Source organism: Asterias rubens, chromosome 7 (assembly GCF_902459465.1).
Source record: "Asterias rubens chromosome 7, eAstRub1.3, whole genome shotgun sequence".
NCBI lineage: Eukaryota > Metazoa > Echinodermata > Asteroidea > Forcipulatida > Asteriidae > Asterias > Asterias rubens.
In genome coordinates, this window is record NC_047068.1 from 21,494,788 (window position 1) to 21,511,833 (window position 17,046).

The window sequence follows — 17,046 nt, forward strand, 5'->3', positions numbered from 1 at the left end:
ATAATGGGTTGATGTGGCTGGCAGCTGAATGCGCCCTTGCATGCCTGCTTCTCGAACACGTTGTAGCCGCGTCCTTTGCAATTCAGCTCTTAGAAGCGAGTAAGGATGATTAGCCCCCCAAATTAATATTATTATTATTATTATCATGGAAGGCGGAACCCAAAGGGGAAGTGCTCTCTTGGTTGATAACCGTGGGTTCATGTACACCGAGAGATGGCAGCGAAACCCGGCTTTGTCAAGGAAGACATAGGGGCGCAGACTTCGCAGCAAGTCTCTTCGTTGTGCATGCATTCTTTGTTATACATGTACAGAACGGGGACAGTTTCACTGCTGGCTCCTGTCGTGAACATTGCCATCCCGCCAACCCAGGTCCCCTACACAACAAACTCTTTAGTCCAGTCGTGCATACGGAAGTTGATGTCACTCCTTTTCCTGCGCCCCATGAACATGTCCTTGATGCCTTCAGTCATCTGAGATCTTCCGTTTCCCATCCTCTTGTAATCCAGCTCTTCAACTACGTGAAGGATACATGTACGTGGCTCTTGATGAGCAGTGTTTGGTCACCATCGAACTGGTCCATCTTCAAACAAAGCATCCGGACCAATAACGCCGTAACGGGGTGGCATCAATTACTTAACTTGAAGGCAGGTGCAGGTGGGGGCCTTAGTCTGTACAAACTCATCCCACTGAGGTACAACGAAGCGAAGTTGGTAAACATGCAGATGACGCAGTCCAAGATGTGCAGAAATCGTCGACGCTGCACACTCTTCTTCAAGCAACGATACCCTGGGTCGCCCCTTGACTGACTCTTCTTCTTACAACGGTACCCTGGGTCGCCCCTTGACTGATTCTTCTTCGACCAATAGAACACTGGGTTGCCCCTTGACCTGCCCCTTGGCCATGCAACCAATCAAACCAGGAACACCGGGGTGAACCTCTTCTATTAACGATAAGTTCACTGGGTTCTTTTACAAGCACTACACAACACGCAGAACCAACAGCGTTACGTCCCATCCGAAGGACGATATTAGAAAAATTAGACGACTTTATGTCACATCCGAAGGATGTTAATAGACGCATTTTGAATTAAAAGCCTACATTTTCTAAAGTGAAAACAAGGCCAATCCGCTTCTGAAATGCAGTAGGCGTAATGATTTTCTCTTGCCTAAGAAGTTTGACCCCAGTTATAGGGAGACTCGTTCCTTTTTTATTTTCTTGATAGCACAGCTTTTTCTTGATCATCAGAGCAGTGACTTATCGTAAGGGAAGGATCTAAATCTTAGTGACCAGCAAGCATCAGAGACTGTCCAACTGGCTGCACTGCAGCACTAGGCAGAAGATAAGGTCATACCACATGGTGAGTTCACTTTGAAGGGTGTTGATAAATTTTGTAATTGTAGATTAAGTTTTAAACCACTGTGAATGAAGATGTATGTAACATAATTTACCTGTACAAGTTTCAGCTTCATTAGTCATCAAGTTTTTGAGAATAAAAGTGAAAATCACTGAGCAATGTTTTCAGGAGATGCGCATAAATACATGTACATGTATGTTGTACCATGGAGGAAGCTTATAAGGGTACATACAAGAATCATTTTTGTGGTATTGTTTTACTCATTTCTCAAAAACTATAGCACCTCCGCGAGTAGTATTTTAAGGGAAGCTTTCTACCATCTTTATCTTTAATGTAAATATGTGGACATTGTGGTTTTTGTCGCACAAAGAGTACCCAGAACTCTCTAAAGACACTAGACACCTTTGGTAATTGTCAAAGACCAGTCTTCTCACTTGCTGTATCTCAACATATGCACAAAATAACGATTCTGTGAAAATTTGAGCTCAATTGGTCGTTGGCAGTGTGAGATAATAATGGAAGACAAAGCACCCTTGACACATGAAGTTGTGTGCTTTCAGATGCTTGATTTCGGGACCTCAAAATCTAATTCTGAGGGCTCGAAAACAAGTTCAGGGAAAATAAGTTTTTGTTTTGAAAACTACGTTACATCAGAGAGACCCGTTTCTCACATTGTTTTATACTATCAACAGCTCTCCATTGCTCGTTACCAAGTAATGTTTTATGCTAACAATTACCATTAGTAAATGTCCACTGCCTTTAAGCCGCATTCCCATTGGACTTTATTTTGTTAGACTTTTCTGTAGAATGCTTAAATAAAATCTGACGGTGAGGCCTGGTAAACTGCCCTGATGTCAACTTACTTTGACTGTAAGGTACAGGCTGAAAGAGGTACGTCGCGAATGACTTCCACCCAGCCAAGATAACTTAATCAGGGCCGCTAAATAGTCAAATTGAAACAGCTCTGCGCATCGAAACCTTGCTGTAATACTTTTTTTAAGCACTAAAATACTTGCTTCATTTGAGACATGACTTAGTTCTTCAGGGTATAGATTGTGTGTAGGGTATATTGAATAGTTTGTCAATATATGAACATTCAAAATTAGGGGCGGGGGATGGGCGGATGGATCAAAATAATTTCAAAAAATAATATCAAAGTTTTGAACATTGATAAAGCCTACTTTGTGCATGGTTCCAAGTGTGTAAAAACTAAATGCCTAAAACAAAAAACCTGCTTTTGCTTTTTCGTGTGAACTGCTTGGTTCTAGATGTGTGTAAAAGAAGAGAGACAAAAAGAAAGAAGAAGACAAATCTTTGTTTGATTATGATGTATTTTTATAGGCTGCAGGACTTAGAGAACATTCAGAAAGTTCCAAGGGAGGTAACTTTGTTGAGATTCTTGTGCTACTTGGTGAAAAAGATGAATTGATGACAAAACACAAAAGGTAACAAGACTGAGGTACCTCAGCCCCCAGCCCCAAAATCCAAAATCCAAAATGAGATTTTAGAACTGATGGCCAGAATGGTGCAGGAAGAAATAAGTCGGCACATTCAAGAAAGTACTCTATTATGGTTGACGAATCAAAGGACATAAGCGGCAGAGAACAGCTCTCATTGGTGATGAAATATGGAGTTTCTTGCATTCGAAAGACTGCATGAATTAAATGCCTGATCATTGAAAGAAAAGATGAAAGAATTGCTATTGGAATGTGCACAATCAACCCATGAATACATTTAAACTCGTCTGTGTCGGCAATCTTGGATTTTTGGAATTTGGAGCATTACGGGACATTTTTTGAGCTTGGCATACATTAAATTTGAGTTCAATACCCTTAATACCCTTAAAAAGATTGTATGCCACAATTTGCCTTCAGTGTTGATTTTTTATGAAAATTTACCCAGTCTAAAGTAATTGCGTTGGCCAGACTTACGATGGTGCATATTGGTCATGAGCAGCGTCAACCAGGGCGTACAGCCATTGTTTTGAGAGATGAATTTGCTCCACAGGCATTGTATATTCACTGCTTCAACACAGACTTAATTTAGTCATCGTGGATACATGAAATGTGTGAGGATGGCGAATTCTTCCTTCTGTACCCTGGAAAATTTGTATGCTCAAGTGTTCCAATGTAACTAATGTAATAACTGTCAAGGAACAGAAGGAGTTAGCCCTCTAAAAAAAAAAATGAAGCGTTTTTGTTTGCATCTGAAAGCTTACAAATTTGTGCAACAAATGTAATAGACTCCATGTAATAGATTCTTTGTCAAGCGCCTTTGAACATATTTATGGATACCGGTGCTATATAAGTTATTTTAATTGGTTGTTTGATTGAACAAGGGTGTTCTTTTTTCATTCTCTTGCAACTTTGATGACCAATTGAGTCAAAATTTTCACAGATTTGTTATATTAATGCATATGTTTGGATACACTGCCGAGTGATAATACTGGTCTTCCATTAGACCAACTGTCTACGACAATCTAAATTTAATCAGGCATTTGTTTTAATTGGTGTTAATTTTTGTGTTATTTCAGCATGCGTCAGATTCCCGTGTTGGAGGTGGATGCTTATTGGCCATCAACAAGGCTGGAATTCACTAGATACATCCACAGTCACATGTAAGTTTTTAGGATAGATCACTTTCGCTTTGTTTGGTGTTTGGGCATTCTGCCCGAAAACATACAGGGCCCAATTTCAAAGCGCTGCTTAGCGGCCGATTTTGTGCTTACTTTGCAGACTCTATTTCATAACGCTGCTAACCGTAAGCACACGAAAAGGTACGCTAACCTTCCAGTGCTTACCGCACGAAAATAAATGATGTCACAATGCAAATCTACGGTAAACACGCAATATGGCCGCCCAATTTTTCTGCTAACCTGTAAATACGCTAAGGCTTAAGTAAGCACGCAAATTTGCTTACCGTTAAGCAGCGCTATGAAATTGGGCCCTGGATCTATCAGAAGCAAACTGATAAAAAAAATGCAAATTATTAGAGCCACAAATAACATTATGTACATAATTATTCCTACAAAGACTTTTTGCAAATTATTTCAAATTGTTCTGTTAACTTTTAACCAGCTCTTCTAATTTGGACATAATTACCAGACCTTGTTTTTGTTTCATTAAAAACTTAGGTCTAGTTGTTATTATTACTGTTATAATTGTGATTAATATGTGTGTTTGTGTGGAGGTTACAATCTATGGTTATTTGAAATAGGGGATTGAAAATAAACAGAAAATTGCCTCATTTGGCAAAGTTGAACATTGCATGGCGTTCCTATGTGTAATGGCTTTCTAAACTAGTAAAAATATACATTTTTTACTTGGAAAGTGCTGATAAAATAAATGGATGTATTAAAGTCACTAAACACCCTTAGAAATTGTCAAAGACCACTATTCTCACTTGGTGTTTCTAAACATCTGCATAAAATAACAAATTTATGAGCGGAAGTTGCAAGAGAATAATGAAAGAAAATCAACCCTTGTCGCACAAAATTGTGTGTTGCCAGATGCCTCAGAAAGGCTTCAGGTCTGAAGTATTTTAATGTTACCTGAAATTACCTCCTCTAAAACTATGCTGCTTCAGAGGGAGCCATTTCTCATTTCCATTAATACTCAACAGCTGTCCATTGCCCGTATAACCAAGTAAGTTTTTATGCTAACAATTATTTTGAGTAATATCTATGTATTTATAATTTCTATGCCATTAAGGGACATTTCAAAAGTAGGAACATTCCAATCTTTTGGATAAGTATCAAGCACTGCTTATGGACAGTCCCATTGGACCGCTGAATGTTCCAACGGAATGTTAAAAAACTTATGTAGCTACTATTTGTGTTGGATTGCTCTGGTATTCTGTTTCATTGATGCAATCCAACTGAACATTCTGGCCTGAAGTATGAAATTTTTCATATGAAATGTTACGTACTTCAGAGGAAGCTGTCGCTCACAACGTTTTATACTATCAACATCTCTTCATTGCTTGTACCAAGTAAGTTTTTTGCTAACAATTATTTTGAGTAATAACCGGTAGTGTCTACTCTACTGCCGTCTTCTCACTTGGTGTATCTCAACATATGCCCAAAATAGCAAACCTGTGAAAATTTGAGCTTAATTGGTCTTCGAAGTTGCGAGATAACTATGAAAGAAAGAAAAACCTTGTCATAAACAAAGTTTTGTGCTTTCAGATGCTTGATTTCGAGACATCAAAATCTAATTCTGAGGTCTTGAAATCAAATTCGTGGAAAATTACTTCTTTCTCGAAACCTACATCACTTCAGAGGGAGCTGTTTCTCACAATGTTTAATATTATCAACCTCTCCCCATAATACTCGATACCAAGTAAGGTTTTATGCTAATAATTATTTTGATAATTACCAATAGTTTCCTCTGCCTTTAATGACATGTATTTGCTTTGTCGTTATTAGGAATCTTAGTGACTGATGGCTTTGTTTAGATGGCGTCATCTCGGAGGGATCAGTGGCAGGCAATTTGTGGACCTTCAATGCTGCAACTTGATGGTGCAAAGAGTCACCAACAGACTTCGAGCAATTCTAGTAAGAATTATTTTCTGAAGTATTTTTAAAGGTTTGTTATTTTTATTGATTACTTGGGACCAATGATTTTTATATGATTACAAATAGTCACTTGGGCCCTATTTCATATAGCTGCTTAAAAGCAGAAAATTATGCTTAAAGGTACTGGGCACCTTTTTGTTATGTCATAGACCAGTACTCTCACTATGTGTATCCCAACATATGCATAAAATAACAAATCTGTGAAAATTTAACATTTATTAAATAGTTTGCAGTACCCGCTGTGGTCTAGTTGGTATGACACTGCTCTAGAATTGCAAAGGTCGTGGGTTCGAATCCCACACGAGTAATATGCCTGATGTTTTTTTCCACAGAACTCGTGTATACAGTGCTCACACACATCGGTGTATTTGGGTAATAACCAAAATTAATATAAGATTTTATGCTAACAATTATTTTGAGTAATTATGTTTAACACCCTTCTGCTTTAAAACAAAAGTAAGCAAGCAGAATACTGTTTAGAATTGTATGTGACACTGCAGTTTGGCTGTTAATTTTATTCTTAAAGGCAGTGGACACTATTGGTTATTGTCAAAGACTAGCCTTCTCACTTGGTGTATCTCAACATGCATTAAATAACAAACCTGTGAAAATTTTAGCTCAATTGGTCGTCACAGTTGCGAGAAAAGAAAAAAACACCCTTGTCACATGAAGTTGTGTGCTTTCAGATGCTTGATTTCGAGACCTCAAATTCTAAATCTGAGGTCTGTAAATCAAATTCGTGGAAAATAACTTCTTTCTCGAAAACTACGTCACTTAAGGGGGAGCTGTTTCTCACAATGTTTAATATGATTTATGTTTTATGATAATAATTATTTTGAGTAATTACCAATAGTGTCCACTGCCTTTAAAACAAAAGTAAGCGAGCAGGATACAGAGTACATGTGACACTGCAGTTTGGCCATTAATCTTATTATTTTAAGCAAAATGTTGAAGATGCATTGAGGAAAGGTGAGCATTTTAAAACTTAACCATTTGGTTATTTTTTTTTTTAAATTAACCCTCAAGGTTTTTGGTAGTTGTCAAAGACCAGTGTTCTTACTTTTGGTGTATTTCTTATATATACATAGAATAGTAAAAATTTGGACTCAATTGGTCATTGAGTATGCAAGAGAATTATGACAGAAAAACACCTTTGTTGCCAAAAATTGTGTGCTTTTAGATGCCTAACAAAAAGCTTCAGGCCTGAAGTCTTTCCTTATTTAAGTGAGAAAAATCCTCTTTCTTAAAAATTACGTAATCGTTACTTCAGAGAGAGCCGTTTCTCACAATGCTTTAAGTAAGTTTTTACGCTATTTTGAGCAATTATTACCACTAGTGTCCAGTGCCTTTTAGAGACACTGGTCACTAGTGGTAATTGTCAAAGACCAATCTTCCCACTTGGTGTATTTTAACATAGTTTATGCATAAAATAACAAAACTGTGAACATTTGAGCTCAATTGGTCATTTAAGTTGCGAGATATGAATGAAATAAAAAACACCCTTGTCACATGAAGTTGTTTCTTTCTCGAATATTACATCTTTCTCAAAAACTACGTTTCTTTAGAGGGAGCCATTCCTCACAATGTTTTATACTATCAACAGCTCTCCCTTACTCATTACCAAGTAATTTGTTATGCTCAAAATTATTTTGAGTAATTATCAATAGTGTCCACTCCACCGCCTAATTTAAAAACCTCACACTTGTCTACTTCTGTTTTCAGTGCACTGAAATCATTTGTGAGATTGGCCTTCACATGCAAGCCCATGCATTCAGCAAGCACCCAAACCAACCATCCGAGATGACACCACAGACTACAACAACATTCAACATTCTAACTGTGCTGGATAGACAATGAATCAACTTGGAGTGGTAGAAGTGTAGGAGAGCTGAGAAGAGCAACCAAAGAGAACAGGTGATCCTAACCAGCATGCCAACCACAGTGACGACAGCCCATACAACCCTACGAAGCACTGGGGAGAAATCACCAATACCTGAGATGACACCTAAAGCGATACCTAAAGCAATACACTGTATTATGCGGTAGGAGGAAACCTCGCTATAGCTTTTGTTTGTAGAATAAAAAGAAACATCAAAATAAAACTAGATAGTCAATAGTAGGCCTACGCATTGGTGAATCCATCTACTTGTTTATAGATCATTATTAATTTTCCCCTTCACAGTTGACTTGTCGAAGCTAATGATGATGAAACCCCACCAAACGCTTATTAGTAAACACAAAGGAAACTGTAACATCATGGAGATGTTCGCATTTGATCAGTATGAGCATTGAGCCAGATAAAAGCCTTGAAAAGTTATTGTGTACATTTTATCATACAAAAATAATCGCCATAAATATTACCGTGGGTGTTTAACGAGGGGGTTTATTGCTCGCCCATGAGGACTTGTACAAATATTACCGAAAGGGTCAAAAAGGTGCATTTATTTAAAAATAAAAAGCCTTGGCTATCTTTAAAAATGTTGAACTACGATTTCAGTACTTAACTGCAAGAATTTTGGGAAGAAAACAAATTATTTCGGCAAACTCGGGTGGTGCAGGGACTAGAGGGTTAAAGTCACCTGGAAATTTTTTTTTTCTTCTTTCAAACATAAGAGTATATGCTAACGAACAATAAAACAATTTTTTTTAGTAATTGTTTGTCACGATTTATTTGTTTACAAAATATATAAAGTTGTTTGGGGGCTGACTCCGCCTACCCCTTTTGTGACGGTAATCGAGGCAGACTTTGCCTGCAATGCGTATAGTAAACACACGTGCAAAGTACATGTACGTCCAAGTCGTGAGTTGGTACATTTCAAAAAGTGTTTTTCTGCATTCATCAGCAATACACCTGGTCGGCATTGCCGGAAAAAAACAATTTTTTTTTTTTTGAAACGTACAAACTCACGACTTGGTCCGTACATGTACTTTGCAATTGTATTTACTCTACGCATTACAGGCAAAGTCTGCCTCGATTGACGTCACGAACAGCGCCCTCTCGGGTCGGGGTCTACTCTTAAATTTGTAAATAACATATGAACTGATTTTTTTAAACCTTAGTTAACTGTTTATTCACATTCCACTCATCAAAACACATATATTAGTGACAAAAGCTTTATTTTGAAAAAATACCAATTTCAGGTGACTTTAAAGACACTGTACACTATTGATAATTGTCAAAGACTCTAGTCTTCACAGTTGATGTTTCTCAGCGTATGCATAAAATAACAAACCTGTGAAAATTTGAGCTCAATCGGTCGTCGAAGGTGCGAGATATTAATGGGAAAAAAACCTGTCACACCATGGTCACGAAATTTACGTCACTTCAGAGGGAACTGTTTCTCACAATGTTTTATACTATCAACCTCTCCCCATTACTCGTAATCAAGAAAGGTTTTATGATAATACTTATTTTGAGTAATTACAAATAGTGTCCACTGCCTTGACTGTATCAATCTTAGTTAGTGAGATTTCACAACACAAATCATAACAGACAATGCACCAAGGTTGTACCGATGTACACAACTTTTGACTATTATTTGTATTTTTTAACTCACCAGTGTGCGAACACGATGACACGTCCGTTTCATCCTCGCCGTTTATCGCTAGGTCTGCCCTGTAGATTATCTTCGTAGACACTTGACTGGCTTGCATTCCCTTAAGTGCCAAAGCTGATGTGTAAAAAAAAAATCAATGTACATTGTTAATAAACAGCTACTTAAGCGGAATGCTTTTAACGGAAATGCTATTTTAATTGGTTTTAAAATGCGTTTGTTCACCATTTGAACATAATTTTGAGTTTTGCGTAATTATTATCGACTAAAAAATCAGGCCCCAACCTCAAGGTTTTGAAAAATTAAAAACACTTCTGCCTTTGACGGCGCACGTCAAAAAAGACAGTGCTTTGACGTCATGTCTTGTCTGGGAGTTTGCTTTGTTTGCTCCACGCTACAACAAAGCGGCTATACAAATTGGAGCTCCCAACAATGACGTAACATGAGTGATTGCGTGAATGAGCTTTTCGCGAATCTTTCAGAAAAGCGCTGGATAAGGGTATTCAAAATGGTTATTTTTTTACACAAGAAAAATCTATTTTTGGTCAAAAGACTAAATTTCCTTAATGATTGAACCCATTTTAAATGAATTTCAGCAAAGTTCACGACTTGACATTTTCGTTCAAGCAGGTCTTTAAAGGCAGTGGACACTATTGGTAATTACTCAAAATTATTATTAGCATAAAACCTTTCTTGGTGACGAGTAATGGGGAGAGGTTGATGGTATAATACATTATGAGAAACAGCTCCCTCTGAAGTGCCATAGTTTTTGAGAAAGAAGTAATTTTCCACGAATTTGATTTCAAGACCTCAAGTTTAGAACTTGAGGTCTTGAAATCAACCATCTAAACGCACAGAACTTCGTGTGGCAAGGGTGTTTTCTCTTCCATTATTATCTCGCAACTTTGATGACCGATTGAGCTCAAATTTTCACAGGTTTGTTATTTTATGCATATGTTGAGAAACACCAACTGTGAAGGCTAGTCTTTGACAATTACCAATGGTGTCCACTGGCTTTAATATTGTTTAACCCATACACCGAAGTGTGACAGCACTGTATACCCAGTACTTTCCCGAGCTCTGTGAAAAATTCACAGGCAAAATACTCGGGTGGTGTTTGTTTGTTTGTTTGTTTGTTTGTTTGTTTGTTTGTTTGTTTGTTTGTTTGTTTGTTTGTTTGTGGAAAATTAAATCTACTTCGTGGAAAATTACTTCTTTCTTGAAAACTACGTCGTCAGAGGGGAGCAGTTTCTCACAATGTTTTAAACTATCTAACAGCTCCCCATTACTCGTTACCAAGTAAGGTTTTATGTTAATAATTATTTTGAGTATGTACCAATAGTGTCGACTGCCTTTCAAATTTGGGGAAAATTTGCTACACACAATCATGAGTCGGTGAAATTCAAGAGGCGCAGGCAGGATGGAAGTTTGTGACAAAACGTTATTGCTTTATTTTAGGCGTATTTGCAACGGTCTCCTTCACTTGTCTGCTCTCGCCGAATGCCAGTTAAAAGAATTGCAAGCGAATCTAGAATTATAAACTTCAAACCAAAAACAATTCGCTAATCCCCCAGCAGCAACTTACTAAAATAACTGTTTTTTATTGTTATGTAAAATTACCCGAGTGGTTAAACATAACAAAATGCATTTGAGGACACACATGGTAAGACAACTTCAACATAAACATATTTCAACATAAACATAGCGAGGGGCAATTTTCCAGCATTATCATGGTTAAACAAAATCATATAATAATATTATTTCTTTGTTTTGTTTTGCATCTCTTTGTGAGTGACAACTTTTGTAACGGTTCTATAATGATTATTAGTAGTATTTGGAAGGGATTTCTCGTGGTGTGGTTCGTATTTGGGGATATTGTTTGTTTAATTTCATTTGTTTATCCTGTTGCGCTTGGTATTTTCATAGAGTGGTATTTTTAACCAGAATTAATCAAAATCATCCAGCAAGTGCATCAATTAACCATCTAATGCAGGCTCATTGACTTTACGCGGGAGACTCTACAATCTGCCGACAGAGGGCGCGATTCCTATTTAAATACTTAGTCAGATACCCTAAACCAAATTCAACGCTGAACGTATAGATGAAGTCGAGCTTGATAAATCACGTGTGTCCCATTCAGAAACGCATGCGGTATCGGAATTTCTCAAAAACATGGACGGAGAGGAGTGACTTGCTTCTTTGAGAGAATTTTGCCCGCATTTGGCTCCATTTTACCGTTTCCTGAAAAAGAAACGGTAGTTATGAAGTGCAAGACATGTGCTCACAAAGTAAATGCAAAAAGTAAGTTTGGAATATATATATTTATTGTGGAAACCGGAGCTTGTAAAGTTGTGTGTGATAACCCCCTTGACTTGTGCGTTATTTATAAAAGGGGTAGGCGGGGTCTGGACGTGGTCAAGGAGGCGGTGGGGAGGAGGCTGATGCATGATCGCAACACTCAGACTTTGAATATTAAACACATTAATGCAAATTCAGCTCAATGACTTTGAGTCTGATGATGTAAATGACCTGTGACTGATTATTTGTAGTTGACAAAAAATATTGATTTTTTTTTTGATAACTTTCAGTATGGCGCCACCACTTTTTCACTCATTTTTACAAAAAGGGATATATCAATCAGGTAAATTAGATAGATACTATATTATTTTATTTCGAATGAAAAAGTGGTGGCGCCATATGATACGGAATCTTTTCCCTTTTTTTTTTTTAGGATACAAAAATTAGGATAACTTTCCGTATGGTGCCACCACTTTTTCACTCATTTTTACAAAAAGGGATATCTCATTGAGGTAAATAAGATACTATATTATTTCATATCGAATGAAATAGTGGTGGCGCCATACGGAAACTTTTCCAAAAATTACATTCCTTTCACAGATTTTCAACAAAATGTAACACTTGTGTAAAGTTGTTTTTATTAATATTATCAGTGATTTTTTTTTCTTTGTATATCACTACCAATTAATAGCACAGACAGCATTTTTTAAATGAATGAAAAGTCACTTATTGTCTTCTTTCTCATTACAGCTGCATTACATACATGGTGTGGTCTATCATTCATACCTGCGTCTCAACTCTCACAAGAATGTTGAAGGTCGTCAGGAGGTCGTCGACCAGAAAGACCTAGGACCACTGGTGAGTGAAACACTGGAGTTTTATCTTACATTTCTTGGGAATTGTCCACATTGTTTAGGTTTATATCTTGATGTTTACATACAGAAATGTTTGTACATTATTGTTGTTTAGTTGCCCCTGCTAGAACCATCAAAACATTTTGTTTTAATTTTTTCTTGGGATAACTTTCCGTATGGCGCCACCACTTTTTCACTCATTTTTACAAAAAGGGTTTGCCACCTGTAGGGGGACCTCTGGTCAATTATGAAATGGTTTGAAAGAAAAAGGCACAATTTCGTTTTGAATAAAAGCAACCCCAAAGTTCTTTGTTGGTACTTGTTTATTTTATTTCAGAGGTTTTATCCCTCATCAAAACACATATTAGTGACAAAAGCTTTATTTTGAAAAAATACCACTTCCAGGTGACTTTAAACCTGGTTCATACTTTCTGCAAATGCAAAGTGAATTTTGGCGACCCAGCCCTGTTTAGTTACTGAATGTTTTAAAGAGGTTGAACACAGTTCAACTGTTACGAGTGATTCATTGCGAGTTTGTGACAACAAAATTTGTTTGCATTTGCAGGAAGTATGAACCGGGCTTTAGGCTTGTAGATCCTTTTAGGTTTATCATACAGTTTCCATAGATTGCACAGGGGTAAGTAGGTACCTGTGAGGGCAGAGATGGTTCTTGTGATTTATTTATCACTACATATTTGGCTGCACAGGCAATTTCTGAGTTGGTTTGATGAATGAAATAAATGGTCCATTGATCAGGGGTAACATTGTTGAAGAGCCACGAGCGTCACTGAATGACGGATTTCAGTGCTACATGCGGATTAGTACAAGCAGAAATTCACTGTTCATATTATGACATGTGTGTAAACCCTTGTCGGAAGTGTCATGGCCGAGCGGTTAAGAGCATCAAGTTCAAACTCTGGTGTTTCTGATCAGCGGAGTGTGGGTTCAAATCCCCAGCCATGACACTTGTGTCCTTAAGCGAGACACTTAACCATTGCTTCGCCCTTCGGATTGGATGTAAAGCCGCAGGTCCCATTTAAAAGAACGCAGTGCATGCACTTATCGAAAAAGAGAAGGGGTTCGCCCTGGTGTTCCTGGCTTTGGCTGCTGTATGCGCCGTAGCACCATGCCATTACATGGTGTGCTAAGGATTAGGTCTCATAATTTCAAATCTTCATCCCACTCACCTTACAGTAAAAATATTTGGCGCTTTGTATCCTTTGGAAAAGGCGCTAAATATGTTTATTATTATAATTTTTAATATTGTTATTATTAAAGCACAATATGGTTACAAGTGCATCCATCAGCAAAACAGAAACCAACAAAACATGCAATTGGATCTTGCGAAGGATCTGCGGTGAACTTTACAAAGCGTTAAGAGTAGTCTTATCTTGTTAGGACAAGTTACTCGTCTAACTTACGACTAGCCTTAAGTTACGACCAGTCCTAACTCTTTGTGAAATCGACCCTGTTCTTTCTGTTTTCTAAGCAAGTAGAACCAATAAACCTATTTTGCTGAAACTTTCACTGTTTTATTTCATCTTTCTAACTATTTGTGAAATCGACCCCAGGATGGTTAGGGTCAAAGGTTCATTTTTTAATGTAAAAGTAATTTTTTTATATTTACAGGCATCAAGAGATTGAGTACTCCTGAAGAGAATCAACATCTTCGGATCAGTCTACACTTATAGATCTCAAGACAAGAGCTCACTGGAACAAGGAGACGAAATCACCACCGGCGACGACGACAACGATGACGACCTGATGCCACAGAAATGGCTTACTAATGAGGAGGCCAATTTTTTGACTGGTTTATTCATTGAAAAATGCGCCACTTCATATAAGGTGATTTATAAGTTTTGAAAAACAAGCCCCCAACTATTTGGTTTTATATTTTGAACTCTGAAAACAGAAGAGCAAAAATTCAGTGACAAAGGGTTCGCCACCCGTAAGGAAACCCCTGGCCGATTTTTTAACTGTGTTTGATTGAAAAATGCACCACTTCAAATTGAAAGTTGACATTTGGTAAATTTTGAAAAATAACAGGAAACCCCTCCAAATATTTTGATATACAAATAGGTTCGTTTTATTTCAGAGGTTTTATATTTTACCTGTGAAAACAGAGAGCAAAAATCAGTGACAGTCTGTAAGGAAACCCCTGGCCAATTATTTTTAAATGTTTGTGAAAAAAGCAAACATAGTTTGTTGATGTGTCAAAATCTTTACCTTGGATGGATTCATCGCTACTGTGACAGGGTTTTGCTTCTTTTTGTTTTCTAAGCAAGTAGAACCAATTAACCTATTTTGCTGAAACTTTCACAGTTTTATTTCATCTTTCTAACCATTTGTGAAATCGACCCCAGGATGGTTAGGGTCAAAGGTTCATTTTTGTATGTAAAAGTAATTTTTTATATATTTTTGTATATTTACAGGCATCAAGAGATTGAGTACTCCTGAAGAGAATCAACATCTTCGGATCAGTCTACACTTATAGATCTCAAGACAAGAGCTCACTGGAACAAGGAGATGAAATCACCACCGGCGACGAGGACAACGATGACGACCTGATGCCACAGAGATGTCTTACTGATGAGGAGGCCGATTTTTTGACTGGTTTATTCATTGAAAAATGCGCCACTTCATATAAGGTGATTTATAAGTTTTGAAAAACAAGCCCCCTACTATTTGGTTTTATATTTTGAACTCTGAAAACAGAAGAGCAAAAATTCAGTGACAAAGGGTTCGCCACCCGTAAGGAAACCCCTGGCCGATTTTTTAACTGTGTTTGATTGAAAATGCACCACTTCAAATTGAAGTTGGCATTTGGTAAATTTTGAAAAATAACAGGAAACCCCTCCAAATATTTTGATATACAAATAGGTTCGTTTTATTTCAGAGGTTTTATATTTTACCTGTGAAAACAGAGAGCAAAAATCAGTGACAGTCTGTAAGGAAACCCCTGGCCAATTATTTTTAAATGTTTGTGAAAAAAGCAAACATAGTTTGTTGATGTGTCAAAATCTTTACCTTGGATGGATTCATCGCTACTGTGACAGGGTTTTGCTTCTTTTTGTTTTCTAAGCAAGTAGAACCAATTAACCTATTTTGCTGAAACTTTCACTGTTTTATTTCATCTTTCTATTAAACCATTTGTGAAATTGACCCCAGGATGGTTAGGGTCAAAGGTTCATTTTTGTATGTAAAAGTAATTTTTTTATATATTTTGTATATTTACAGGCATCAAGAGATTGAGTACTCCTGAAGAGAATCAACATCTTCGGATCAGTCTACACTTATAGATCTCAAGACAAGAGCTCACTGGAACAAGGAGATGAAATCACCACCGGCGACGAGGACAACGATGACGACCTGATGCCACAGAGATGTCTTACTGATGAGGAGGCCGATTTTTTGACTGGTTTATTCATTGAAAAATGCGCCACTTCATATAAGGTGATTTATAAGTTTTGAAAAACAAGCCCCCTACTATTTGGTTTTATATTTTGAACTCTGAAAACAGAAGAGCAAAAATTCAGTGACAAAGGGTTCGCCACCCGTAAGGAAACCCCTGGCCGATTTTTTAACTGTGTTTGATTGAAAATTGCACCACTTCAAATTGAAAGTTGACATTTGGTAAATTTTGAAAAATAACAGGAAACCCCTCCAAATATTTTGATATACAAATAGGTTCGTTTTATTTGAGAGGTTTTATATTTTACCTGTGAAAACAGAGAGCAAAAATCAGTGACAGTCTGTAAGGAAACCCCTGGCCAATTATTTTTAAATGTTTGTGAAAAAAGCAAACATAGTTTGTTGATGTATCAAAATCTTCACCTTGGATGGATTCATCGCTACTGTGACAGGGTTTTGCTTCTTTTTGTTTTCTAAGCAAGTAGAACCAATTAACCTATTTTGCTGAAACTTTCACTGTTTTATTTCATCTTTCTAACCATTTGTGAAATCGACCCCAGGATGGTTAGGGTCAAAGGTTCATTTTTGTATGTAAAAGTAATTTTTTATATATTTTTGTATATTTACAGGCATCAAGAGATTGAGTACTCCTGAAGAGAATCAACATCTTCGGATCAGTCTACACTTATAGATCTCAAGACAAGAGCTCACTGGAACAAGGAGATGAAATCACCACCGGCGACGAGGACAACGATGACGACCTGATGCCACAGAGATGTCTTACTGATGAGGAGGCCGATTTTTTGACTGGTTTATTCATTGAAAAATGCGTCACTTCATATAAGGTGATTTATAAGTTTTGAAAAACAAGCCCCCTACTATTTGGTTTTATATTTTGAACTCTGAAAACAGAAGAGCAAAAATTCAGTGACAAAGGGTTCGCCACCCGTAAGGAAACCCCTGGCCGATTTTTTAACTGTGTTTGATTGAAAATTGCAC

General features: G+C 37.3%; 2 long non-coding RNA genes across 6 annotated transcripts in view; both read left to right on the plus strand.

Annotated features, from left to right (window-relative positions):
- The window catches only part of LOC117292655, a 30,868-nt gene extending 22,844 nt beyond the window's left edge, over window positions 1–8,024 (plus strand). For 2 of the 5 annotated variants that reach the window (XR_004519303.1, XR_004519302.1), the window contains exons 5-9: window positions 1,246–1,357; window positions 2,696–2,799; window positions 3,888–3,971; window positions 5,781–5,909; window positions 7,653–8,024. This is a non-coding gene — a long non-coding RNA (uncharacterized LOC117292655). Of the gene's footprint in view, window positions 1–1,227; window positions 1,358–2,695; window positions 2,800–3,887; window positions 3,972–5,780; window positions 5,910–6,262; window positions 6,303–7,652 lie in introns of all 5 variants that reach the window. The other 3 variants (XR_004519300.1, XR_004519299.1, XR_004519301.1) reach the window with 3 other exon arrangements.
- A 3,590-nt stretch (window positions 8,025–11,614) lies between these two features.
- On the plus strand, window positions 11,615–14,304 carry LOC117293109. The gene is made up of 3 exons (XR_004519356.1): window positions 11,615–11,785; window positions 12,533–12,640; window positions 14,266–14,304. It is a non-coding gene; the product is annotated as an uncharacterized LOC117293109 (long non-coding RNA).
- The last annotated feature ends 2,742 nt before the right edge of the window (window positions 14,305–17,046 follow it).